The following is a 27,030-nucleotide window of genomic DNA, read 5'->3' on the forward strand; positions in this document are numbered from 1 at the left end:
CTAGAAATTTAGGTCTGATTCACATCATAAAAGTATAGGGGTCGACTTATACACGAGTCAATGGCAATACTGAGCACACGAAGTAATGTGTGTACTAACAGTGACATTCTGATTTGCAACAATTTAACCAGTGGGGTAAGTGATACTTTGAGGAAAGAAAATGCCAAGAAAACACATGTCTGAAAGTCCTGGCCACAACAATTAACAAGGAAAGGGGCGTAGAGGAAATACTGGGCTGCATAAAAGGGAGTGAATAATTGCAGCACTTTGGAGCCTGGAGGAGGTATTGGCTGCACTTAAGAGATAGGGGGATTTAATGGAGTTAAAGTAAGTGTAGCAATAACTTTGCTGAGTAGACTTATACTACTTGAGTCAATTAAAAATTCCAGTTTGAGAGGGTTGCATATTGGAGTCGACTTATAACAGGTCTAACTGCAGGCCCATGTGGCTTATTTTTTGAAGCAACTTCCTCTCTCAGTCCACCATACAATCTCTGCGATGTTCTGTCACATGCATCAGCCTATGAGAGCCGATCCCTATGATGTATTTTGCATGCATTGGCGCGCACAATCAATTGTTTTTAAGGCGGTCCTGGGGCTGCGTTCACGCAACTTGGCGTGATGTGGTTGTAAAGGAGTTAAAGCTAAAAAGGATAAAAACAAGGAAACCTTTACCAAGAAAATTTTTAAAACACATACTGTAACTACAAATGAATATTAGATACTTACCTCACCACCAGATCCTCTCAGAAGCTCACAATTATCACCTTGCAGTGATCCCTTCCACTTCTGAAAAGATTTTTCAGAAATGAAATATAGCAGTAGCTGTTAGTAATATCAGCTGCTGAGAGTTACAACTGAATGTGCAAGGTAATATTCATGTTCCCCTATGGTTCCAGTGGGCAATATGACAGTTTAACAGTGTGGTGACCAGGAAGCTGTTATGGGGTAGTGGCCATTTTCAAAATGGAGGACAGAGAATTCGATTGATCACAGCGGGAGAAGAGGAAGATATTGATGAGCAGACTACATGGGAAGTATGACATGTGCATGGTTATTTTGAATTTTTTTTTTCAGGTCAGGTTCTTGTTAAGGTGAGCACATAAGTTTTTCTTGCTTGACCGAATTGCTCTGTATTTCCCAGTCATAGTTACATAGTTATTTTGGTTGATAAAAGACATACGTCCATCGAGTTCAACCAGTATAACGTAGTCCTCTCTTCAAACCCCATGAATAACTCATTAATATTTCACTTGTTGCTAATGTCGATTTTTCTTACAGGAAGACTTATTACATGTTCTTTTTACCCCTTGCTTATCAACATCATCTGGCCCCTTAAGGACCAGAGTGTTGGTACTGCTAAAAAGGTGTCTCCCGATGAATAGATGAACCAGGGATAAAAAGAGTAGCACTCTTTCAGCTGGAGCCATGGAGACGCAGCAGGCGAGTCCGTGTTAATAGCTGTACTACAGCGTTTACATATGACGGTAGTAGGTGTCCGCCCAGGGGACGGCACTCTGCCTGTGTTGTATTGTCCATTGCGCACTTAGTTTTGCGCAGGTCTGACGAGCGGAATGCGTGGGGCGTCTGCGTGGTGACGTCACCTAGATGGAGGTCACCTGATGCCGCCTCAGCAAATAGTAAGCCGGGGGAGGTTTTTGAGTGCGGAAGCTACCGCTGAGCCACCGGCATCTACGTTAGTGTGTGTCTATTCTTACGTCAGTGATGCTGTCTCCTCTCAGGTCCGCTCGTGGAAGCAGGTGAGGTGATTGGCTGCGAGTAATTTTAAAATGATTGGTTGAACTTGAGGGTGGGCACTATAAATATGATGGGTGTCATTTTCCTCACATGTGGTTGAAACAGCTTGAAGAAGGGCTGATACTTGAAACAGCGGGCTGTCGCTATATTGCCACTGATTTTAATATGATCCTTCAATAAAAGAGCTTTTTACTTTTGGACGTGCCAGCCTCCCTCTCCTTGTTTGCATCCCGATGAATAGACACACATCTGCCACTCCACCATTATCGCAGGCCCTTCTTTCTGACACCAATATGACAGCAGGGCTCTATAAACTGCTCCAAAGCAAATGAAAGTGGCTCCTGACCGGCTCACAGAACTGTGCTGTCATAATGAGTGTGCATGCTCAGGTGACGGTTGTGTAGTGTGCACGGCAGGAAGCAGAGATTAATTGTTAAGCAGTGGAACAGCGCATTGTCGAAGTTGCATTTTAAGTCCTGTCAAAGCCTTACAGCAACCATCAACTTGTATTATTAAAACCAAGCTGATCCTGAAACATTGTACCACCTCAGTGTTCTACCCAGGCCGTTTAGCCAGGTGCTCCACCAGGCTAGTTTTTTGTGAACACCCTGCTGTCATCGGCTCAACTCCTTCACTGCTGTGAGCAGAATTGTGCAAAGGGACGGCCCTGCTTTCTCTGTTCTCACCACACCCAGCTGGAAAAAAAAAAAATTCTGAAATTCTGGGGCGAACACCGCACTTTATGATAATATTTAAGAGGATTTTTTTTATTTCATTATGTTACACAGTTTGTTATATAACCATCCCCACAAACATGACAATGGGTATATGTACAGGCATATTGACGGATAGTCCCTGTAGTACTACCTTCATGCTGTGCTTGGTTACTGGCTGTACATAAAACATTGTTGACTGTATTATTTGCCGTATGGTTAACCATATTCTGCGGTTGCAAATACTTGCAACACAAGATTCATTTACCTTTTGGGGACCGGCTGCCTTACACCCCCCCCCCCCCGCCTTACGAATGGACATTTTGCATGCAGGTGGGGGGGGGGGGAGCGTGGTTCTGGTGTCAGGCAGTCATATAGCCAGTATAGTTTGCTGGTCATGGTGCCCACCTTTAGCCAGGTGTCCCCCGTATAGCAGGTAGCCAATACTCTCCACTCAGGCTCCTTCCATGATCAGCTCAGCCCCCTCCACCTCTGGCTGGCAACCTCGCTTGCACTGCTGATAATTTTCCCGTCGTGGCTAGATGAGGTCATCAAGACAAGACCAAAAATGTAAGGCAGAGTGAGTGGGAATGCTGAGCAGAACGGAGGGGAGTGACAATTGCCGGGTGAACGTTATTAAGGCGAGCAGATGCTCTTCCTTCCAACCTAGCGATGCTGCTATTAATGTGATCACCAAGATCGGTTAACGAACATTGTGATGATGCCATGACTCATAATCAATGAGGGGAGAAGTCAGCTCATGACAGCTTAATCCCCCCTTGGGTGTGTATGTTCACATCAAGAGCGTCAATCCTACGCCTCATCTGTCTTAGACAGCCACAAGTGCAGCGTAGGAATTACACTGTGCAGCCTTAAAGGGAACCTAAACAGAGGGATATAGATGATTCCTTTAAGAAAAGCCAGTTTACACTAATAGCCACCATAACAAAACAACGAACTCCCCCTTCGCCTTTAGCAGCACTGTTTATAACAGGCCTAGACCAATACCCCCAACAATATAGACTAGTAATAACCCACCTACTATGTAGCGCTAGACAACTTCTCCTCTCAAATTGGAAATCTCCTGAGACCCCGACTATCGCCCAACTAACTCGATTAGTAGATTACAACCTCAAAATGGAATACCTAATCAGGTCTAGGAACAACCAGAATCTTTGGCAAGATCAATGGTCATATGACTGGGATACAATATTGACAGGAATATAGGCAGACTAAAGACACACTAATTGCAGAAAACCAGAACAACTCACTCCCTCCATTAGTAATTGGATCCAAAGAGCACCAGTTCCAACTATCAGCTACAAATCATACGTAAAAGAAATAGACACAAATAAGACCCATAGACAAAGATAGGTAGAGATCCCCCCCCCCTTCCCCTCCCTAGCCCGCATCTTCCCTACTGACAGCAGATCTACCTATATTAGCACATCCAAGCCTACTTGATAATCCTCAAGGCTGAGACTTGGTTTCCCTGCTGTAGCAAATTGAAATCTAACCATGGCATAGACGAGCTACCATGGGCTGTCCGACTCCAGGTTCGTTCACTCACTCAGGTTGAAGGTTCAAACTAGTCCTATTGGACATTTGCTGATTTCAAGGACAGGGATTATCCCAGTCCTTACTAAGGTTAACCTAATAAGTACTTACCGTTTAACTTTTAGATACCAACATACTAGTACTGTCATTGCAACCTATCCCATACTCTTCATGCTCTAACAACCCGTATTTTATGACATGATAAACCTTTGTATAAATCTTTGCAATTGATGGAATTATTATATGTAAGTTATAAAGTATGCTTCTTTCTTGTTAAACTTTACAAACTTTAATAAAAATCCAGTTACAAAAAAAAAGCCAGTTTGGCAGTCCTGCTGAAGTCTTTGTCTGCAGAAGTGTATGTATGACACCCCGAAACAAGCATGCTAATCCAGTATGACTATTCAGAAAACCTGATCTGCATGCTAATTGAGGGACTGTGGCTAATAGTATTATGCCGGCTATACACGGTGCGTTTCCGCACTCGATGCGTTGCTCGATTCCTGTCAATTAGATTTCTGAGCTTTTCCAAGCGCATTTCAATGATTTTTATGTCGAATGCCATGTAAAGTATGGCAAATCGACTGTACGATCAAAACGCTAATCTGACATGTCGGAAATAAACAAATCGACGGGAAACGCACCGTGTGTAGCCGGCAATAGAGACTCAGTATCAGCAGGAGAGTCAGGCAACTGGTATTATTTTTAAAGAAAATTTCATATCCTTCTCATTTTACGCTCACTTTAGTAAAGTTTAAAATGCTCATGTTATAATATGCATGAATTTATTAACACGGTTTAAGTTGCAACTAGGTATGTGGTGTCTACAGAAATCATCCAACTTTTTCGTTTACAAAAACCACCACGTTAAATTCTAGGTAGCCCAAATTGATCCAGACTCTTCGACTCCAACTACAGAGCCTTGGTTGCAGCAATGGTATATTTAATATGTGCCAAATGGAATTTCCTACAGCTTGATTAATGTTTATTTAGATAAATATGTCTTATAGCCACAAAAAAAAAACAAGTTTTTTTCCAACACTTACCTCCAGTTTCTTACAAGTTTTCTTTCATAATACTTTTCATTACCTAAAGGATCCATCAGTATCATGAGGTTGTCATCAAATTGTATCATCTAAACCATGAGGGAGAAAAAAAAAAAATAATGTTAGAACATAGGATATTTTTCATTTATTAATTTAATGTTCTTTTAATGTTATTTACAGAGATCCAGAGGATATACTTAAATACACTAGAATGAGAGAGCTCAATTCTCTCATCCAGGGTGCAGGGAGGCCATGGTACGGCAGGCGGCCCCTTCCAGGAAAAGAGCTGCCCAACGGCATGAATGCCCCTGCTGTTTTTTTTCCAACGGGCAATCCCTCTCTGTGTTTACCTCTGATATGCTGACAAACAATGTCAGCAATCTTGTGGGGATATATTGCAGTGTCGTTTGGGAGCATACAGCTGGGGTGTGGGGACACAATCATGTCATGAGGCAGAGAACATGGATCGCATCGCTGTACAATGTAATTACACGGCGGTTTCACCAACAGGGATGCCAGCACATGGGAGAGTACAAAACCTAATAAAGAAGCCCACGGTACCTGCACGCCAACTAACATATGGTCCTAGGGCTGCCACCACGCACACGCCAATTGACTTTAGTCTTTTGGCAAGAAATTAGGCAAATTGAGGCTTGCATGCAGTGCAATAGACCTAGACACACTTAACTGGTTAAAAAGGAAAGAAACTTAATTTTCTTTTGGCTTTAATGTACGTACAGCATGATATGTCATGCAGTACTAATTATGGTGCACAATTTTCATACAATTTTGTTAGTTGTACAGGTAATGGAACACAATGTTCCACTAGGCCAGTGATCGGTAAACTTAGCTCTCCAGTTCCACAATGCATTTGCCTTTATGAACCATGACTGTGTCAGACTCCTGCATTGTTTTGTAGGACTGGTAGTTACTGAACAGATGGTGAGTCAAGTTTACTGATCACTGGCCTAGCCTACCCTCAATGTGCCAGTCACATTTGTAATGTAACCAAAAAAAATGCAGTGCACACAATTGGTCAAGTACATATGTACGTTTCAAGGGATTTTTTTCTAAATAAATAAAGAAAAGACTCACTACAAAGTCTCATTCGCATAAATATTGTATTTTTTTGAAGTCAGTGGTTTATGTTTATGTTTTTTTAATATTTTGCCATACCTCATGGTCTTGACTTTTTTTATTTGTATTTTTGGTGTTGTGCAATCAAAGAATCTCAGGTGAGGCATTTTCACTATCAATATGTATATTTATAAAATATTCTTACAACTAATATCCACTGATCACCAGGATAACCCACTTTCTTTTCGTCTGGAACCACCTTTGATAGATTGAGAAAAAAAATAAAACATGATAACTTCAAAAGTGCATTTTTTTTTCATTTGTATTAATAAATGTTTGAATATGTTGGCGATTTAAAAAAAAAAAATGATATTCACATTTATTATTGAAACATGACCTTGTTAAGAAAATGTGTGAGTACACATTTTCAAATTATTCATCCACAAAAATATACTGCTCTAATGTCTATTTATGATGGTGTTCCCTTTAAAAACAAAAAAATATTGTTAAAGTACTCAGGCATTTTGAAAAAAAATTAGAGGCTCGTTAACATTGCAGAAACGCTAAGGATCAAAAATGCTGCAAGTCCTGCTTTTTGCAATTTGGTATTCGCAATTGCTTCAGTGGAATGAACTAACATTAGATGAGTGTTTATGGAAATCGATAGCGTTTTGATTTGCTCAATAAACGCTGTAGTGTGTTACAGCCCTCTGAGTAAAGGAGTCATCAGGCGTTTTGAAACAAAATAGAGCCTACTTACACAGTGCTTTGTCCAGCCCCACGCTGAGCTGTTAGCCGCTGCAGGCCTCCTGTCCCTGCTGATGACGTAGGGCCTACCTGGAGGTTGGCCTCTACTGCGCATGCGCAACTGGCACTTTCAATCACAGCTGTAACGATTGTGGAATTCTCTCTGTGGTCAGTGCACAGGACGTGCGCTGACACTGCAAAAAAGCCTCCACAAGCGTATAATTTGAGAGAACCCAGCAAAAGGTGCAACGCACCTGTAGAGGGAAATTCCTGTCGGCAGATGGAGCTGTGGAGTGCAGAGGAACAGATCCTCTGCCCTGCCACAGACGCCAGACAGGAATTGTACGAAGGGAAGAAACGCAGGGCAAGATAGCCCTGAAAGAGAGAGAGCAAAGCGACAGAGGGTATGTGTGTCCACCAATCTAGTCGCCACCCTGCGACGATGAACACACAACCATGAAGATCAGGTGAGAAGGCAATAGCAAGAGATGGCGATTGCTAACAGCAACACAAGACCGAATAAGCACAGATGAGGAATGGATGTATGTGCACCAGTCTAGTCGCCAACCCGCGACGGTGCACACACAACAGCAGATACGAAGTAGGAACGCAATCGCGAGACAGGCGATTGCCAGAGGTGACACAAGGCTAAAGCAAGACAGGGCACGAGAGTAGCAAAGGCACAGCAAATCATACAATGAGAAGTAAAATAACAAACGCTAACTAAACGCGAACACCGCACTCATTCGCAACAGCGAACACGTTTACAGCGCCGTCTCTATGTGTTAAGCACAACAGAGACAAGCACGCCTAACTAACCCCCGCCACACAAACACAAAACAGAGAACGCGAGCGCTTGCTTAACGGTTACCTCACCGAGCCTACAGCAAGCGTTCGCATCAGACAAGACAGACAGACGGACGGGACGTAGGATAGGAAAGATCCACTGCTCTTTCCGCCAGAGCGAGTGCGATCCAGGTAAAGTAACAGAGCTAGCAGGATCCACTGCTCTTACCGCCAGAACGAGTGCGATCCAAGTATAGAAGCAGAGTTAGCAGGATCCACTGATCTTACCGCCAGAGCGAGTGCGATCCAAGTATAGAAGCAGAGTTAGCAGGATCCACTGCCCTTTCCGCCAGAGCGAGTGCGATCCAAGCAAGACAGACAGATGAGATAGCCGGTGGCAACCGCTGCTCCAGCTATACTCCAAGAAAGCGATCAGAAGGATCCACAGCCGCTACCGCTAGAGGCTAATGCAATCCAAGTAAGACAGATAAAACAGAAGGGGCTACCAGTAACAACCGCTGCCCTGGTTAGCACCCACAGACAGACAGAACGATTTCCTGACGACCACCGTTGGCGACAGGACAATCGCAACAGAGAGACAATACAGACAAAACAGATAAGCAGGCTATCTGCACTAGAAAAGCTGCCTAGTGCAGTCCCCAGAATTACTCTAAGCTAGCTACAACAATCCAACAGGAAAGGCTGACACTCCAGGAGTGATTTAACAAACCGTTATGACCAGCGAAGCCTTCTGGTCAGCAACAGGCTTTTATACTGCCAGCCCTCCAACGAGACAGCTTAGCAATTTGCATGTATGCAAATTCCTCAGCAAAGCAACTCTGAAAGTTGCAAGATGAAGCCAGTTCTCTTTTCCAGAGACCTGCATCTCAGACATAAGGAATGGTCAAACAGCTGGCTGCCTGTGCAGCCAGCTGAGCGGATCATTACAACAGCCAAGTGGTCTGGAGTGTAATGTGCAGGGGCAAAAAAAAACAAAACACAGAGGGACATGATGGCAGATTGGGCTGGACAAAGCACTGTGTAAGTAGGCTCGATTTTGTTTCAGAACACCTGATAACTCCTTTACTCCTTTGAGGGCTGGAACACACTACAGCGTTTGTTGAGCAAATCAAAACGCTATTGATTTACAAAAAACGCTCATTTAATGTTAATTAATGGGCCAAATTCCAATGAATAAATTGCAATTAAGAAATAGACAAACTCAGGACATGCAGCATTTTTGAGCATTATCGTTTCTACAATGTATTGTATAAACGCTGGCATAATCGCTCATGAAAACCTACAGAGCATTTCTATTAGCTTTTACATTACTGCACACTGTAAAGAAAACAAAATTAATTGAAAGGACAATTAAAAACTAAAAATGCTACTCACTACACATTCACTGTCAAATTAATTAAACTTTTTGTAATTGCTACCTAAAACGCTCGTTTAAATAGCTTAAAAAAACGCTCATACAAAACCATCTCGATTGTGTTTTTTAGTGGGTTCCAGGCATAAGGAAATATTCCTCAGGTAACTAAATTGTAATGATACCTTTGTGGTTGCATGACCCAGGCGTTCAGATTAAAAACAGTAGCTTGAGGGAGAGAAAGAGAAAAAGAGAAAAAGAGAGAATATAAGATGCCCCTTTTCTCACCCAAAAAGTGAGAAATACAAATACAAATATATTGCAAATACAGATAGTCGCCGACACAGCATCTCACGGAGATAGGTGCCGACGACCAGCCACCATGTTGGTGTTTCTCCCTGCATTGTTCCTTTTAGTTTCACCCATATGTGTTCCCTTTAAGATCCCCTATATGTAGTAATGAGCAGCTTAATAACCGACCGGCTTAAGCCAATAGGCGTGGCCGCAGCCCAAGGACCGCGTAACGGAGATTAAACCCCCCCCCCCCCCCTGGCGGTACAATAAATCCGCCAGGGGGGCAGTGCAGCACTTTAAAAAAAATAATAATAATTTAAAGCATGTAGCTAGCCTAGCGCTAGCTACATGCTTCCCCTCTCCCTTCGCTATCCCTCCCACCCCTCCGAACGCCGCCGGCGCTTTTACCCTGCAGGGAATCCTGTTCTGAACGGGATTCCCTGTATGGGCTTCCCCGTCGCCATCGTGACATCGTGACGTCAGCTGGTGTTCCGATCCACCCCTCAGCGCTGCCTGGCACTGATTGGCCAGGCAGCGAAAGGGGTCTGGGGGGGGTGGCGGCGCGGCGGATAGTCGGGTAGCGGCGGCGAACGTTATGCACACACAGGGCCTGAGCAGCACCCTCCGGCGGCTTACCTCGTGTCACACACGGGGTTACCGCCAAGGAGGTTAACTTCAAGTCCTGGTGCTCTGTTTTGCTTGAGATCGTGCAGAGGCTGCACGAGCATCACCTGCTCAGGGGGTGAAGCACAGCCCCCTCTTCAGTCTCCGAGCGGCGATTTCTGCTGGGGAGACTGACAGCAAAAACGCCGTCTTAACACATAGTACAGCGCTGCGATCAGCAGCAGCGCTGTACTGGGGACAGCAGTGTGACACGGCTGTCCCCCTGGGGGTCAAGAGAGCGATCGGCTCTCATAAGCTGAAGCCGATGACAGCCAAACATGTGATTGGCTGGCTGCAGGGAGGGAGGGTAATAAAAAAAAAGTTTACATTTTGTTTAAACATATAATAATTAATAATAATAATAATAAAAAAAAAAAAAAAAAAACCTGGGGGCGACCAGACCAAACCAACAGAGAGCTCTGTTGGTGGGGGGGGGGGGGGGGGAAGGTTTGAAATCACTCGTGTCCTGTGTTGTACGGCCCTGCAGCTTGGGCTTAAAGCAGCAGTGGCCACCTTTGTTAAAATTGGCCTGTTCTTTAGGGGGTGGGGGTAATTGACGCCACCAGCACTGCAGGGAAGGAGTGAGAGACCAGCGGCTCCTCACGCCAGTTAGGCCTGCGGATGTTGCCGCTTCTTTAGATATTGAAAACAAGAGCGCAGGACACAAAAAGACGAAGTCAGAGGACGACGACATGGAGGGGGAACAGCAGCCACCACGGGCACCATGAGTATTACCAATGCTCATTAGTACATACAGGGGACACTGGGGACAGGACACTGAATGAGCAAGAAGAACACAAGGGGGGGGGGGCAAGAGGATGCCACAACGGGAGACATTAGGAGGAAACAAGGGGAGACATTAGGAGTAGTGTTGATCGAACAGTGCTCAACACTGTTCGTTATTCCCCAAATATTGCGGTGTTCAGGTCGAGCCCAGCCGAGCACCACATGGTGCGCTGTTCAGTCTCCTCTAATCCCCTCGCTTATTGGCGCCTTTGAGGCAGCCAATAAGCTGCGACGATGCTTTGGTCATACAACCTAGCTGGGTGTGACCTGCTCTGCAAACATGATTTCCTTCTTTTATTCTGAGCCTGAGAACAATACACAGCCAACACAGATCTATGTGTAAATGCCCCCCCCCCCCCCCCAGTATTTCCAACCCATTTGGCATAAGTTTCCCTCATTTTTCAAGTTTATTCAGGCCTGCAAAGCAGGCATGCTCGGGTCACCATTGACTTCCATTAGACTAGGTGTTCGGCCGAATATTGCGAACATTTGGACCATGTTCGGCCGAGCAGACCAGAGCCCGAAATCTGGGTGTTCGATCAACACTAATTAGGAGGACACAAGGTGGAACAGAAGGAGGGCAACAGAAAGAATTGTGGGTAGAACATATACAAGACGCACCTGGACCGTAGACGCACCTGGTTGCTTATTTTTTTTGCTTCCCTGTTTTTGCCCTTTAACCCTCCTGGCGGTCTATTAAAATCTGCCAGGGGGCAGCGCAGCAGTCTTATTTAATTCTTTTTTAAATCATGTAGCGAGCTATATATATATATATATATATATATATATATATATATATATATATATATATATATATATATATATATATATATATATATATATATATATATATATATATATATATATATATATATATATATATATATATCTGCAGTACAGCTATGTTAATATCTTACTTGATTGCTCTACCTTTATGTCTATTAATGCTCCATCAATTATTTCATCTGATGACCATTCATCCCCGTAAAAATGTACGCAATGCGGTCCGCCGACCTCCGAGGTCGGCATGCTGCCAGCGGGGGACTGGAGCAGCAGTGAGTGACTACGAGGGCACAGGATGGCTGCATGGGGGCTGGTAGAAGCCCCAGGTAAGTGAAACTCATTTTTTTATTTTGCTTGAACCTTCCCTTTAAGCATGATCATATTTCATTTTTAAAATAGGTCGACACATACTGTGAAAATTTAATTTTAATTTTCTTCATTTACTAATCCTCACTTTAATTTAAATCTGTTCACATTGTTGTAATGTGACCAGCATTTTTGATAATTTTTACATTTAGTCAACTTAATTGCTTAATATCTGGCCCATAACATTCAATATACTGTTTTCTAAATCCAAACCTTCGTCAGTCTCTTTTGTCAAAGAACATTTTTTTTCTAATCTTTTTTGTGGCCACCTCTGTTGAATCATCAATTTTTGGGGACGTTATTGACAAGTCTATTATCGGTTGTTTTCTTTTTTTAACGTTTGTTTCCATTGTTTTACATTGTGATAAACACAAATATTCCGAATCTCGTTTTGCACCCTCTTCATCTTTTTGGATGCGATCCAAACCTATTTTTTCCCCCTCAATTTCTTTTTCGGCGGTTGAAATGGACAGTTAACTACTTTTTCTTTTTTTTGGTGAAGAGATGGATTCAAATTTTGCATGCTTGGATGAACACGAATCATTTACATCTGATTTTTCAATTTCTTCAACATTATCTAGCACAATATGTTCATCTTGCAGAAGACTAACAACTGAAGTAATGGAAAGATCAATCTCAGCAGTGATTTCAATGGAACTCGATTCAACTTCAATTCTTTTTTAACCGGTAACTAAATTTTGGGCACTGCCATCCAAACCTGCAGCTGCAGCATTTTCTTCATCTGAAGCTGCTAAAGAATTGTCTTGACTACTCGAACTCTTGTGTGCTGTTGTACTTCTGTAGGGCTTTAGGTGTGAAATACTGTATTTAGTTTTTTATTCTTTACCATCTTTGTTCTTCAAAACTACTTGTTTTTCAATAATTTGGGACAGATTGTATGGTCCCCTGAAATCTGGCTCTATAGTTCCGCCTTTTCGTCCTTTTTTCCGTATATTGTATAGCAAGACCTCATCTTCTTTGAACTGCAGATTTTTGTATTTTTTGAGGACTTTGCACATGTTTCAGCTGTTGCCTACTTTGCGCCTCGGTAACATTGGCGGCAACTTTTTTTTTTTTATTTAAGTCATTTGTTCTAACTTTGTCTGCACAAAATTTCCTGCTGCCTCAATATCTGGTAACAGTATTTCTTTTAACTATAAAAAAAAAAAAAAAAACAACAAATAAACTACTGCCTTTATAATTTTAATTTATTTGGACATTACAAAACAAGTAAAATATTTTTTTTTTAAATGTAGCATATAGTACAACTTAAACATTTTAAATACATGTAATTACATAAAAAGTTGAGCATAATTCAGATAAAAAAAATAAATTTATGATGAACAAGCCATCTTATTGCATTTACAAAAAAACAGACAAGGAGATAGCAACTGAAAAGCAATTTCATGTTTATTGCAATTTAAGTCTTCTAACATTTACATACAAGCTGGATAAAAAAATTACTATATTGCTATAGTGGTTTTATGCTTTTGGACTAAGAGCAATTTATTGGCTGCTGTTATGGAGTGTATAGCAATAATTCATTACTTTATAGAAAAAAAATTATAAAACCAAGCTCTATAAAACCAAGCTCCATAATAATTAAAATAAATTATATTTTATGGAAAAGTATACTCACAAAGTAAGGCTCCCTCTAAGGCCCGGTTCACACTTGCGTTCCAGGTCCAGTTTCCCTGGACCCAGAACGCACCTTATACTGTACAAACAGAACCGGATGTGAATGGATACATTGTTATTTAATGTATCCATTCACACCCATCCGTCTGTCAGGATCCGGATCCGGTCTGGGCTGCATTCAGGATTTTTCCAACATGCAGCATTTTTCCTGAAAGCAGGCTCCAGCAGCCGCACCAGACCATTTTCCCCGTACTATGGAAAGTGATGAGAAACGTAAGTTTCTCATTACATTGGCGATAGGAACGGGTGCTTACGGCACCTGTCCTTTGCTACATGGGGGGTCCAGGCATGGACAGATGGGGGGGGGTTGGGGGAGACGGCAGCGCTGTATACAATATTTTTGTATTGTGGGCTGTTGTCCTGTACTGTGTGCGCTGTGTCCCCCCCATCCACCCCCCCCCCCCCCCCGACTCCCCCCATGCCTGTCTGTGCTACCGCACCTGTTTAAAGTACAGTATCGGCAATCCGGAAGTGTTAGTTTCTGGATGCCGAACTGATCATTTTTTGACCGCAACCTGACCGGATCCTGAGGGATCCATCCGGCCCCAGTACGGGACCCCCCCCCCCGGATTGATTATATTCACTGAGGGGATATATGACAGGTGTCATATCCCCCCTCTCCCATAGAGTGTGCACGATCGTGTCGGGAGCAGAATCAGCGGGTGGCAGAGATCCTACGCCGCATCAGCCTTAGACGACACAAGTCCGGCGTACGATCTAATACGCCCAGTCCAAAGAAGGTTTAAGTAAAGCTAAGACAGATGGAAAAAAAAATACAAAAAAAAAGTATACATACCTCGGGCTTCCTACAGCCCACTTCAGGCTAATCAGTCTCTCAAGGTCCTCCTCCGCCACCTGTATCTTGTGCTATGGGTTCAGGTTCTCTGATGTCACGAGCAAAAGAAATGCATACTTTGGCAAACAACATTTGCCTAAACCAACATCAGCGCAGTATTTGCTGAATAATTTACATATCATTTACCATCTTTATATTATTGTCAGAGCTACACATCAGGATTTATTCTTACAGCATAGATGTTATGTAGTATATATAAAAGATTACAGTGTACTCATCAGTGATGCTGAAATCCGAACTTTGGGTGAATCCGGATAGTTGCTATCTGGATATCACACACTAAACCTGGGTGGAGGGGTCAAACTTACCTCTGACTACTTCTTTGTCCATCCCTCGGTGTCTCGCACGATGCGGTCCAAGCGGCAGTCACATGATTACAAACACTTCCTCCTTCTGGGTTGAAGGAGGAAGTGTTTGCACTCACGTGACGCACATGGAAGGCATCGTAGGAGGCACAGAGGGACGGAGGAAGAAGACGTCAGAGGTAAGATTGCATAGCAACTATCCGTAATCAACCAAAGTTCGGATTTGAGCATCACTGTTTATATAAACAGTCACAATCAGGTATGCATTTCTGTTAAAAAAAAAAAAAAAAAAAAAAAAGTTAACTTCTTTATTGGAGCAGAACTGGTAACTATTTGGTTGGTTGATTTCATTTTTGTGTAAGAAGCATAGCAGTCACTGTTATTTATGATGACTATTTTCTGATAAATATTTTATAATACTTTCTATTTTAATTAGTTTAAATTCAATTTTGAGTTGTAGTCGGTGCATTTTTTCACCTACTCCGACTACAGGTATACCGAAATTTGCTCCGACTCCTCAACTAAGAATCCACAACTCTGATTAACAGTAGATTTTCTTTGCACATTCAATGTATACATAGCATATCTAAAAATACCGGGTAGTCCTCTGGAATATCACAAGGAAGCCTTGCTTCTCGCCCATACAACATCATGAACGGACTCTGCTTAATAGTCCACTGTCTTTTTGAGCGAAGAGGAAAAAAAAGTGTTGCCTGAAGGTATAGGTCCCAATTTTCCTGCTGTTAGGTCTTTAACTTTAACAAATCCCTGTTTAAATGTAAATTTAAAAAACAATTATAGTTTATGTGTACACACATACATATATACATGTACATGTACACATATCTGTAGATCTCTGTATGTATATCAAGAGATACAGATATATATTTTAATAATCTACACTATAATATATATATACATATACACATATATACATATATACATATATACACATTGATCAATCTTATAAAACTATATGTTATAAGGAACTGGTCGGAATAGGTTTCTGATATTGTTGTATCTGCCGCAACTGGCTGTGACCTCTACTTCCGGATCTTGCCGCTTGTTCAAAATTAGTGACGTGTGGGCGCAGTCCGTGTGTACACCATGGTAGGCAGGGTTTACAATCGCAGTACGCTCTGTAAGCTAAACAGCAATCAGCTGACATGCCAGTCATCTGACATTTAGGTAAGTTTCTGGAGATTATTGATTGGATGTTGCCGATTGTGGACGGCAACAGATTGGATGGGGTTGTTCTATTTAAACCCTGAGAGTGCATCTAGTCATCACCTGTGATAGCATAGTTGTGCCCAGTTGCGCTATGATAATTGTACTATTATATTGATTCCTGGATACCGACTCGGCCTATTTAAACAACTCAGCATTTTTGCCTGCTGCCTTGACCGACCTTTGCTTGTTACTGGATATTCAGATCTTTGACTGGACCAACCTATCTGTCCATTAACCCAAGTATTGCCTCCTCCTTATGTGAGATCTTATATCTCTATGAACAGTTATGAAAATTGCTAAATTTGGGATGTAAGGGGTTATTGTCCACTCTAAATCCGTTTGTACGCCTTGCATCTTAAAGGCCTGGGTGTAACCAGAGTCAGGGAGGTGTTTCCGCACCTCCTGTTCAAGCTGGGAAACTAAACACAAGGTGAAGATGGTGGTGTTATACTGGGGCATAGTAAAGGATTGTGGAACATAACCTTTTAAGCCTTACATGGATCTCTTTTTCTATTTCTACACAGGTGTACTTTTAAAGAAAACATACGGGATTTTGAAATACCTTTTGATGTTTTTATTGGTCATTAGTCTGAGGGTGATAAGCGGCTTTAACCGAAGAATTTTGCACAACTTCTTGTTGAGCTGTCAAAATTAACAAATTAGAAAAATAAAAAGGTAAACAATGAAGACCGGTTCCAATACAGTAGTAATTCAACATGATATAATTCTAATAGGGATTTATTGCACAAAGGAAGGAATAATATGAAGATATATACCTTGTTCACAAAATCTCTCCCTTGGTCAGTTAATATCCTTAGAGGGCAGCCGTGACGGTAACACACATCGCATATGTTGGCTGCAATCTCCGTGGCACTTTTGGATTGCAATGGATAGGCCTCCACCCATTTAGAGTGGCAATCGGTTACTGTTAAAATATACTGATTACCCCTCTTGGTAAGTGGAAGTGGGCCAGTCAAATCCATCCCTGCCAACTCCCAGTTGTCCGAAACCTTGAAAAAAGATAACATTTTGAAAGATGAAATTAATATCACTGTAACGATTGAGGAACATTGTAGCGCAAATTTACACTTAGTGTAAAACCTAGTTTAACCACTTGAGGGCCACAGTGGTAAACTCCTTAATAGAGATGGGCCGAACGGTTCGCCGGCGAACGGTTCCCGGCGAACTTCGGTGGTTCGCGTTCGCCTCCCGCAGGCGAACGTTTCCGGAAGTTCGGTTCGCCCCACAATGCACTATGAGGGTCAACTTTGACCCTCTACATCACAGTCAGCAGGCCCAGTGTAGCCAATTAGGCTACACTAGCCCCTGGAGCCCCACCCCCCCTTATATAAGGCAGGCAGCGGCGGCCATTACGGCCACTCGTGTGCCTGCATTAGAGAGAGTAGGGCGAGCTGCTGTCTGTCTCTCATAGGGAAAGATTAGTTAGGCTTAGCTTGTTCCTGGCTGCATACCTGTTCTGTTCAGTGAGCCCACTGCATACCTGTTCAGTGATCCTGCCACTGCATACCTGTTCTGTGAACCCACCCACCACTGCATACCTGTTCAGTGAACCCACCCACTACTGCATACCTGTTCTATGAACCCACCCACCACTGCATACCTGTTCTGTGAACCCACCCACCACTGCATACCTGTTCAGTGATCCTGCCACTGCATACCTGTTCTGTGAACCCACCCACCACTGCATACCTGTTCTGTGAACCCACCCACCACTGCATACCTGTTCTGTGAACCCACCCACCACTGCATACCTGTTCAGTGATCCTGCCACTGCATACCTGTTCTGTGAACCCACCCACCACTGCATACCTGTTCAGTGATCCTGCCACTGCATACCTGTTCTGTGAACCCACCCACCACTGCATACCTGTTCTGTGAACCCACCCACCACTGCATACCTGTTCAGTGACCCTGCCACTGCATACCTGTTCTGTGAACCCACCCACCACTGCATACCTGTTCTGTTCAGTGAACAGTTTGGTGTGTCAGTGTGAAGCAGTACCTTAATTACACTACCTGATTGATGTATACACATGCAAGATGTTTTAAAGCACTTTAGGCCTGTCATTTAGCATTCAATGTGATTTCTGCCCTTAAAACGCTGCTTTGCGTCAAATCCAGATTTTTCCTGGGGACTTTTGGCGTGTATCCCACTCCGCCATGCCCCCCTCCAGGTGTTAGACCCCTTGAAACATCTTTTCCATCACTTTTGTGGCCAGCATAATTATTTATTTTTCTCAAAGTTCGCATCCCCATTGAAGTCTATTGCGGTTCGCGAACTTTACCGCGAACCGAACCTTCCGCGGAAGTTCGCGAACCCGGTTCGCGAACCTAAAATCGGAGGTTCGGCCCAACTCTACTCCTTAAAGACCAGGCTATTTTTCTGAAAAATTTTCCACTGCTGCTTTAAGGACCAGCAGCTTTGATGCCCCCCTCCCCCTCCCCCCCCCCCCCCCCCCCCACACACACACACACACACACACACGTTTTTTATTATGTTATTTCTTCTAACTACTTTTTTTTTTTGTCAACATTTACAGTTTTGTTATTTTTTTGGGGGGGGGGGGGTAATCCACTCCCTTCCCCCAGCCGGACAATCCTGACGATCGGCTGTAAAGATGGCAGTTTCGCCGTGTAATCGCCCGTTTCCACTAGGAGCAGTGCGATGCAGCTACATAGCCGCGCTGAAATCCATGCACAGCAATGGAATAGTTTCCTCTGCGTACATGTTGTGCGGAGAGGTGCGATCCTAAAATCTGAAGCATGCTGCAGATTCTTACGCGGCAGCATCCGCATAACATCTCCTCCAATACACTTCCGCATCGTGAGATGCGGAATTGATTTGGCCGGCAAAGGAAGAGATACAGCGAGGTAGCCGCATTAGCATCATTTTGTAGTGTAAACTGGCCCTAACAGTCTACAGAGACTGAAGGCGGGGGCGGAGCTCCGCCGCCAAAGAGATGTGCACATAGCCTGCAAACTGCAGCCCAGGACTTTACGCAAATTGGCGTTAGGTGGTCCTGTGGATGCCACTGCAGTCACACCCATTGGCGTGACGCAGTCGTTATGAAGTTAAAAAGGAGGCCAGTAGAAGAGAAATTAACATGACATTCTTTATAAAAAGGTTAATGTTCTAGTGTAGCAAGCCATACGTAGTATGTCCACCAGCAATGTTAAACGAAAACAAAGTTCTAAAAAATAAAAAAACTACACTTACCTGGGGCTTCCTACAGCTCCATAAGGCTGTATTGCTACAACATTGCGGTCCTCAGTCTTCTGGCCATCAGGCGCCCTGAGTCTCATACTTCCTGGAGTCGCTGAAAGCCTATACAAGTAAAGTGCTCATTGCATTTCTCTCTAGCAGCCTCTGGAGAGGTTCGCAAAGAGCACACTTCACTTATGTTGCAATGGCCCTGACTTGAAGTAGTAACAGGAGCTGGTACAGAAGACGGAGAAGACTTAGCACAGCAGTGTGGGACTGATCCAGGCTTATAGAGCTGCAGGACGCACCAGGTATGTATACATTAGGTTTTAATGTTTGATCTTTGGGTCACTGCAAAGCATTCACAGTGCGAACTTCTAAAACATTTTTAACCAGCTTAGCAGTATGGACGAGCTCAGTTCGTCAATGAACGCCGCGCTGGATTGCTCTGTCCCTGGTGGCTCGATTATTTTTTTTTTTAAAACACGCAGCTAGCACTTTGCTAGCTACGTGTTGGGGACGATCACCACCGCTCGACCCCAATGCGCCACATAACGGGCCCCCCCCCCCCCGAGATCCCATGCGCAGCCAGGCGAATCAGTGCCAGGCAGCGCTGAGGAGTGGATCGGGACTCCCTCCGACGTCACAAAGTCAATGACGTCATAACGATCATCGCCATGGCGATGGGGGAGGCCAAACAGGAAATCCTATTCTGAATGGGATTTCCTGTTTGCTCTGATTGGCGGAGGCGATCAGAAGGGCTGGAGGGGATGCCGCTGCTTAGCAGCTATCATGTAGCTAGCGCTAGGCATGCTATATGATTTAAAAATAAAAAAAATAAAAAATAAAAAGGCTGCGCAGCCACCCTAGTGCAATCAATAGAACGCCATGGTGGTTAACTCACCTGTGGCTTCTTCTAGCCCGTCAGGTGTCGCAGTCAAGTGAATACAGCTGCAATAGCTCATTTCAGAATATATCAGAACTTATACAATGATATGAAATGTGTTCTGTAAAGGTTTTATTTTTTTTTAGTTGATCATTGAAAATATTTTCAAATGGGGGTAACTAAGAAAAAAAAACAAAAGCCCTGGCATGCATGCATACTGGCAAACCAACACAAACATAACCCTCCTCCCTTCCTAAAAAAAAATAAATACATTTTTGAATAATACCATTATGTTGGTCAAAGTCTCTTGTGTAACAACCGGTGCACCGACCCGCTGGCAAACATCACATGATAAAACCTATAAAATGTAAGAAATTAAGTAAATGTTCACATATACAGATTGAAAAAAATACATGCCCAGAGCCATGTTCAAAGTACCAGGGACCAGTCCACGAACAATCAGATTATGTTGGCACAACAAAAAATAGCTCGATTAGATAATCAATGAGAATCTGTACTGCAAGAAATGGCCCCTGGGGTTGCTTACGTTAACAGGAGTGAAGCTTATGGGTCCGTTTGAGGCTTATCCCATCCTACTTAGCCATATGGTGGTCTATCTAGGCCGCTCCTAACAGTATCCTCTCTGTACTTGGATCACGGGGAAATAGCCGATACCAGTTGAATGTGCTTTAATGCACAGCTATAAGTTGACTCACAGTATAGCAGATGGAACTGGCATCGGCCATCTCCACCAGATCCAATTCAAGAGCCGATATTGTTCCTGTGCTGAATCCAGGGAAGGTAAATTTTTACATGCCCACGGTTTTGAACGGACTAAATTAGACCAAAGTAAGACTGATGAGGATGGGAGAAGCCTCAAACGGAAAAAGAAGCTTCACTCTTAAGGGTAAGCAACCCCAGGAGCCTTTTGTGGCAGTATAGGTTCTCTTTACAATGCCACGTCAGATATGATACTGAGAAATATATATTTTTTTACTTTAATATCTCATTTTAATGAAGTTTTAACGAGCTATTTTTACTCACTTGTACTGCCATCCTGATCTGATTGTTTTAAATAAATATAAAACAAAAAAGGTTTTGAATAATTGTAAATGTTGTAATTTACCATTTTTTTTAATTTACATCAAATGTACTTCGCTACACCATTCATTCTACTTAACAACGAAAGTCTCATACCTAATTCCAGGGGCGTCGCTAGCCCTATTTTGGGGGGCCCGTTCCCCCAACATGGCCTTAGGGTGCCCCGAATCTATTTTATGGGGTGCCCAACACAAGTGCCCCCAATTTATAATAATTAACGCAGCCGCCGTTCACTCCATACAGCTGCCACCACGATCTTCCGGCTCTGACATCAGCTTTAAAAAGTGACAGGCAGCATCGGCATCCACTTCCGCCCCCTGCCCCAATCAGAAGCGGAGCACTTGGCAGGGGGCGTGGAGTTGCAGTGAGAAGGCAGGGGGCTGGAGTCGTGGAGCGTGGGTAGCTCCGCCCCCTGCACATGTAGAGGAGATTCCCTTTGCCCGCCCGGTGCCCTCTGCAGCTGACCCCCCGCAGACCCTCATGGCAGACTGGTGTGAGGAGTTGGATTCAGCCTGCAGCAGCGCCAGACTCCTCACACAGACACAGCCAGAGATGGCCCCTCCTCCCACCTAACTGTCAGCGCGGGAATATTGAGGGAGAAGCTCAGCTCTGCAGCATGACTGAGAGGCATGAGGAGCGATTGAACAAGCCTCTGCTGCAGAGCTGTACATCGGGGGAGAAGAACAGCTACAGCCAGATCCAGCCAGGAGGTCAGGACCCCGGGAGAATGCAGCCTCGGAATCTGGTGTTAACCCTGTGTGTGGCAGACTGCAGAGATTCCAGACGGGGGAGGAGGTATGTATATACTGTGCCTGGCTTGTGTGTGTGTGTTCATGCTCCATCCTCTGCGCTCAAATGTGTGCGTTTGTGTGTTTGTGTCACGTTGTGTGTGTGTCTGTGCCCCCTCCTCTATGCCCCCTCTGTGCCCAAATGTGTGCGTCTGTGTGTTTGTGTCACGTTGTGTGTGTCTGTCTGTGCCCCCTCCTCTGTGCCCAAATGTGTGCGTCTGTGTGTTTGTGTCACGTGTGTGTCTGTCTGTGCCCCCTCCTCTATGCCCCCTCTGTGCCCAAATGTGTGCGTCTGTGTGTTTGTGTCACATTGTGTTTGTGTCTGTGCCCCCTCCTCTATTCCCCATTTTGTGTGTGTATCTGTGCCCCAACCTCCATGCCGCATGTACAGTATAAGTTGTTACTCTGGGCCTGTGCTGATAGTAAACTGGCTGCAGCGTGTGCTGATTTCTGCTACCTCCAGTATGTACAGTATAAGTTGTTACTCTGGGCCTGTACTGATAGTAAACTGGCTGCAGCGTGTGCTGATCTCTGCTACCTCCAGTATGTGCAGTATAACCTGTTACTCTGTGCCTGGACTAATAGTAGACTAGCTGCAGCATGTGTTGATCCCTGCTACCACCTGTATGTACAGTATAATCTGTTACTCTGTGCCTGTAGTAAGAGTAAACTAGCTGCAGCGTGTGCTGATCTCTGCAACCTCCAGTATGCACAGTATAAGCTGTTACTCTGGGCCTGTACTGATTGTAATCCAGCTGTATTGTGTGCTCATCCCTGCCACCTCCACTATGTACAGTATTAGCTGTAAAGCCTGGTACACACATAACATTTTGAATAGCCAATTTTACTACTTCTAGGTATTATGAGATCTCTGCTCTGCTCATAGTCTGTTGACCCTCATACTACAAAGAGTTGGTCAAATTGGTCAGTGATTGACCAGTCAAACTTGAATGTGTGTATGCATCTTTACTCTATGCCTACACTGATAAACTATCTAAAGGATAGAGGGCTACATCCAACATTTTGCTGGGCACAGGCCCATTATTATTAGGTTACACCGCTGTTAAGTTCATGTAATTTGGTCCCACCCATGGCCACGCCCACACTGCAGGCCACGCCCATTTTTGCCGCGGCCCTTCTGCCGGTGCCCATGAGTGCCCCCGATCTTTTAGGATCCTAGCAACGCCCCTGTCTAATTCTACACACATTTTTGTTCATCATTTTATTATTCACAAAGAAAATTAATTGGTATATTTTTTATAAAGGTTATCTTATTAAAAACAATACTGTTCATATTTGGTTGGATCCAAAAGCTAGGTATTCAACAGTATCCTAGACCATAAAAATATTTATATATTTTTATATTTACGCAATTCAAAACTATTTAATTTTTTTTTTTTTTGATGGATGTAAAAAAAAAAAAAAATTTAATTACCCAGTTGTCAGAGTGTTTTGTCATCCCTGGCCAGTAGTTTTTCTTACAGAGAGCGTATCTGGTTTTGACAACACCAGTGTGGCCTCCATGTGCACCCACATGGTGGCTAACGAACACTCGATAGGCTTCCTCCTTTGTTTTAATTACTCATTTGGGTTGCCTTCTGGCAAAAGAAAAAAAAAAAAAAAAAAACATTCACAGATAAAACTGTTACAGACATAAACGTGTATATACTATATACTGTACATACAAACCTGTAATTTTATATTTAGTGGCAGATCGCTTTAAAATTTGCCTTTGCCCTCTATTAATTTCGTCTGGAAATGTGCCTGCCTCCAGGTAATTATAAATCTCATCATATCGGTCCTCCATAATGACTTGGGGGGAGGGAAAAAAAAAAAAAAAAAAAAAAAAAAAAAAAAAAAAAAAAAAAAAGAGGATAGCATACAAGGATTTACAATAATAAACAGGGCTGTGGAGTCAGAGAGTCTGAGTCAGAGCAATTTTGGGTGCTTGGAGTCGTGAAAAAATGCACCGACTCTGACTCCTAATGAACTTACACTGTAATTAAAACAGAAAATTTGAGAAAATGTTCCATTTCTCAGATAATAGGCATCATAAATAGTTTATATATACAGTAATAGCCGTGCTTAATCCACAAAAATGAAATAAACCAAACAAAAAACTAGTTACTTGTGCTGCTTCAATAAAGCAGTCCCCGTATTTTTTAAGTCAGATATACATATCTGATTGTGACTGTACAGTATATATGATGTGTGCACACAGGAATGTCATATATACACTGTCACAGGAGCCCTAGTAGCTGACCGCACTTAGCCTTCTAAACGGTGCCAGCGCACAGATCGTGCGAACTCTGGTCGCAGTCAATGCGCAGGAACCGTTAAGAATTAGCCGCAGACAACGCAGAAGGGAGCCTGTGAGACACGGGTAATTACAACGTACACACGATTCCACGGTATCTGCCACCACCACTGGTATGGGCCAGTGGACCCGATTTACTGACTGACTAGTCCTGCGAATAAAACGGTTAAACACACGGTATTCTGTCTAGCCAACAACAAACAAACAGTAGCGTATCTTCAGAGACCCGGGATCAGTTCTGTGTGTGCTGATAAGCAGGGTAGCGGAACAGTGAATGACTTGGAGGAAGTCTTTTATTCACAGCAATATAAATAATTACTATATACAGACAATTATTAAAATCAACAATTATTAAAACAGTAATAGCCAGTATAAAAAAATAAAAAGGAGGGAGAAAAATACTTAGTTCCTGGAAAGATGTCCTTTTTGTGGGAAAAATCAGAGTTCTGGGTTTCAATCAAAGTTCAGAGTTCAGACCAGGTGGATGCCAGCATATCCTCAAGCTGGCACCGATGAGTTCAAGATGTTTTCAGGGTGGAGGACTAAAGCCCGCCTGCTGGCTCTGTGCTTTTGATGAAGCTGGTTTGGGGGTGTGGCAATGCCGGCCCCCTCTGAGCTACCAGCAAATGACAGTTCATTCCCTCTAAGAGATTTTAGAGCTAAACTTATGAATTGCTGTAACTCCTGAACCATACACGTTACATTTAGGGGGGTAACAGCTTCATACTTGGAGGAAAATACAGATTAATATGATATCCGACATGGCTAGTGCAGCAGATCAGGGTCCTGGGTAGATTCATACCTGGGTTGTAGGGGCCCCGGGCCCCTCTCAACTGGTATCAAGAGATCCAGCATGACCCTACGGATCCAATGATACCGCTCTCATAACCACCCTATTTATTGTATTCTGTAAATGGGCAAAAGATTATATAGTACATTCATTTCTTCCTGCTAAGGCTGGAGTCAGCCTGACTGGAGTCCAGCTGTGTCTGCTTCTTGGGATCTCCCTCTATGAAAGGAACCTTATGGTTCCTGTAATTAGCATCTGGATGTGAAATCAGCTGGGACAAGCTTTCTGAACTCAAGGGTTTGCCCCTGCTCGTTAGCATATCAAAAGAGCCACCCTGCAGTTAAGGTGATGCTATTTCTCTGCTGAGAAAGGACTGCAGACCTCCTACACAATAAATCCAGATTCTATCGATTTGAAGCGCAATCGATGCAGAGAATCGAGTGCGATCGCTTTTTCTTCACGGGCGGTTACAGGACGCGCCTGCGGCCCCGCAACCGTCCGTGACATACACTAAACAACATCTATGCTGTAAGAATAAAGCCTGATGTGTAGCCGTGTCAGTAATAGAGATGGTCAATGTGATGGAAATCATTCTGCACTGATGTTGATTTATGTAAATGATGTTAACATTTGGTTTGGTGACTACTAATTAAAGGGTACCTGAGATGGATGAAAAATAAAGTTTAATACATACCTGGGGCTTCCTCCAGCCCCCTTCAGGCCAATCAGTCCCTCGCTGTCCTCCATCACCTGGATCTTCTACTATAAGTCCCGGTAATTCAGCCTGTCAGAGCAGTCCGGCCACATGCCCCTCCTACAGCCAGGAGCATTCTGCACCTGCGCAATAGTGCTGCGCAGGTGTAGTAATCTCCCAGCGGCAGAGTGTGTGCATGCGCACTACGCAAGACTGGCTCAAGTACCTGAACTCATAACAGAAGATCATGCTGCCACTTGGAGAAATCATACAAAAACATGGCCTGACATCATTGCTATGCTGATGACACCCAGCTATATTTGTCATTCAAACCTGACGTCACAGACCCTACTCCACAAATAAACGCATGCTTAGCTGAGCTTCAGGAGTGGATGAATAATAATTGGCTAAAACTTAATGCAGACAAAACGGAGGTTCTTGTTATCGAGGGCCAGGGCTCAACAGCAAAGCAGCCCCAGTCTCAACCAACACCGCTAAGGATAGGGAGCTCAGACCTGAACAACTCAGACTGTGTGCGCAGCCTGGGAGTACTGATTGATGGGAAATTAAGCTTCAGGAATCAAATCTCAGCTGTTGTGAAACATTCCTTCTTTCACCTAAGGAATATTGCAAGGATTAAACACCTAATTCCTTCAGAGGATCTTCCAACCCTAGTTCATGCCTTCATCACATCAAGGTTAGACTACTGCAACGTCCTCTACACAGGCCTGCATAAGAAAGACTTACGCCGCCTGCAATTAGTACAGAATGCCGCCGCAAGGCTGTTAACGAGCCAACCCCGCCATTGCCACATAACACCAACCCTGTGCTCACTCCACTGGCTACCGATAAAATGGAGAATTCTGTTTAAGATTGGCTTACTGACATTCAAATCCTTGCACAATCTGGGCCCTGGATACCTGAAGGACTTGTTGCAACTGCATCACACCCCCCACAATCTTAGATCAAAAGGACGTAACACCTTGGTCACCCCCAGAGTCCACCTCAAAACCTTTGGAGACAGCCTTTTGCCATGCTGCCCCTACACTTTGAAACTCCCTGCCACACCCAATCAGGACAGCTCCATCCCTGGAAGCATTTAAGTCTAAACTGAAAACCTACCTCTTCAGTCTGGCATTCATGAACATCTAGCTCCTCTGTAACAACCCAGCCTGCAACCCTGTATTAATCTGAG

This window comes from Hyperolius riggenbachi, chromosome 6 (assembly GCF_040937935.1).
Source record: "Hyperolius riggenbachi isolate aHypRig1 chromosome 6, aHypRig1.pri, whole genome shotgun sequence".
In the NCBI taxonomy this organism is placed as follows: Eukaryota; Metazoa; Chordata; class Amphibia; order Anura; family Hyperoliidae; genus Hyperolius; species Hyperolius riggenbachi.